The sequence below is a fragment of the Marmota marmota genome, unplaced genomic scaffold (genome assembly GCF_001458135.2).
Source record: "Marmota marmota marmota unplaced genomic scaffold, marMar, whole genome shotgun sequence".
NCBI classification, from domain to species: Eukaryota; Metazoa; Chordata; class Mammalia; order Rodentia; family Sciuridae; genus Marmota; species Marmota marmota.
This window is the reverse complement of record NW_026000673.1, coordinates 1-2,476: the sequence shown is the minus strand read 5'-3', so window position 1 is coordinate 2,476 and position 2,476 is coordinate 1. Positions and strand designations below refer to the sequence as shown.

The following is a 2,476-nucleotide window of genomic DNA, read 5'->3' as shown; positions in this document are numbered from 1 at the left end:
AAAAAAAAAAAAAAAAAAAAAAAAAAAAAGAGTATAGTAAGGCCCTAGCTTTCCCTTTTTCTCTTTTGACTCCTAGCCATGAGGTGAAAGGTTTGCCTCACCATGAAATGCTGCATGGAGTGCTGCCTTGCCACAGGCCCAACCGACCATACACAGAAACCCCTGAAACTGTGAGCCAAATAAACCATTTGTTCTCTTTACAAGTTGCTAATTTGTCCCAGTAATGGGAAGCTAACACAATATTCTTTTGTATGCATAGAATATCCACTACTGAGCTACCCCCAGCCCTAAACAGTACTGTTGAATGTTGACTGAAATGGAGATTGGGTTGATTTCATTTCTAAATGAAATAGTTGTTGACAACTATTGGATTTGGATTCAGAGGCAGCATGCTGCCTGCTATTTAGTGCTGCTCAGAATACTACACTGCAAAGTAGCTTGGGAAGTGTTAGATTGGCTCTTGCTACGTGTCCCTAGCCTCCTGAAGGGTGGATGTAGTATTTCGATTTGCCACATCATATTAACTGGGACACAGTCAGTTCAGTGAAATGCTCACATCATGCATATCTACTCTGACTTCAGAGAAGGAACAAGGGGCTTGCGATGTGTAGAAGTTCCCAGTAACTTATTCTTGCTCAGGTCAACTTATGGCACTTCTACCCAGCCAATCTGTCCTCAGGTGAAAGAATTTGGAGTCCCATTAAGACAGAGATGAAACCTTAGCCAACCGCCCTATCCCTACCCGCATTTTACAGATGAGGAAACCAAGGCTTCCAGAGAAGCCCCAAAGGCAGTAGAGGAAAAAGCAGGGACAAAAAAGCAAACCCCTACCACCTCCCCCAAGGTGGCAGGAAGGCAGCAGAAGAGACAGCTGTCCTGGATCTTCAAGGAGGGATGGTTTCCAAGCAAGAGGTATGAGCCAGCAGAAGACTGGGCAGGGGAACCCTTTATTGGAGGGTGAGGAGGTGAGGGCTGAGGCTCACGGAACTAGTCATGGAAGACCCACCAGGGCCAACCTGGAGGATTGTCAGATTCATGACAAGGCAGCCAGACCAAGGTGCCCACCATCTGGTCCATTGGCCACAAGGCAGATTCCTGACTGCCAAGGTGACCCTTGCCTCATGTAAACAGAAAAGAACTATCAGCTGGGCTAGCCAGGGACATCAGACCTGCTCACACTCTGCAGTTTCACTTGCTGACCACTCCCACCACTACCCTGGGTTATCTGAGGATAAACACCCGCTGCCCCTGCCTCCGCACACCCCCCTCCCCCAGACACTTATCAGGGCAGCTGGACCTGTTCTTCCACTGGCTGACATGGAGACTGTCCTGGGGTGGGTCTCAGCACAGAGGCCTCTGCCCTGTGGTTGGCCAAGACAACAAAGGGAGTCCCACACAAGCAGAGCCAGCTGATGAGTGGCCACCACCATTCTGAGGTCCTAAGAGATCTAGGGAGGCCAGTAGAGGTGGGAGTTGAGGAAGGAGCCTAGCTAGCTCTCTCCAGCTTAAGACTGCTTGATGTAAATTATACTTTTTTTTTTTTTTTTTACCCTCCAGGCTTTCTTCTTTCAAAAAAACTGCTTCTAGGCAGAAGGACTGCTGGAGACCAGCCTGGGCAACATGGTGAGACCCCCATCTCAAATAAATAATTAAAATTAAAAATAGGAGGTTTGGGGTGTAGCTCAGAAGTAGTATACTTGCCTCCAAGCTTAAGGTCCTGGGTTAATTCCCAGCACTAAAAGCAAACAAGCTTAGCTGGGCACACACCTGTACTCCCAGCCACTCCGCTTGCCTCGGGAGGCTGAGGCAGGAGGATCAGGAGTTCAAAGCCAGGCTCAGCAACTTCGTGAGGCCCTAAGAAACTCTGTGAGACCCTATCTCTAAATATTTTAAAAGGTCTGGGGATGCGGCCAAGTGGTTAAGTGCCCCTAGGGTCAATCCCTGGTACCAAAATAAATACATAAATAGAAGCTGGGGTCAGACCTGTAATCTCAGAACTCAGGAGGCCAAGGCAGAGGATCCCAAATTCAAGGCCAGCCTCAGCAACTTGTCGAGACCAGGTCTCCAAAAGTAAAAAGAGCTGGATCGTGTCTGTGGTAGAGCATCCCGGTTCAATCCCCAGGACCCCAAATCAAATAACAGAAAGTCGTTTTCTTCCCTTACAAGTGCAGACAGCTACCCAGGGGAATGCTGGAAGATTTGAGGTGGATTCTCAGACGGCAGCCGCCCCGACGGCCCAGTCCTGCCGTTGGAACGGGAGGAAGTTCGCAGTCGGAGGCTACAAACCCCCAGTTAACGGACCTGCAGGCGGCGCCCGGCGCCTCTGCGCGGAAGGGTTCCTCCCGCGGCGGGGCGCGCTCCTTCCGCTGGCGGCGACGGCCGTGGGCGAGCGCAGGGAGGGGAGGGTCCACAGACCGGCGGGAGGAGGGCACCTCCTTTCCGCGCGCCCCGGGGTGCGAGCGCCGAGGAGCTGCTC

At 51.1% G+C, this 2,476-nt stretch overlaps 1 long non-coding RNA gene across 1 annotated transcript; it reads left to right on the top strand.

The window, feature by feature from the left end:
- The first annotated feature begins 33 nt into the window (after positions 1-33).
- On the top strand, positions 34-2,476 carry LOC125614542. Its single transcript, XR_007345130.1, has 4 exons — positions 34-170; positions 756-912; positions 1,558-1,623; positions 2,167-2,476. It is a non-coding gene; the product is annotated as an uncharacterized LOC125614542 (long non-coding RNA).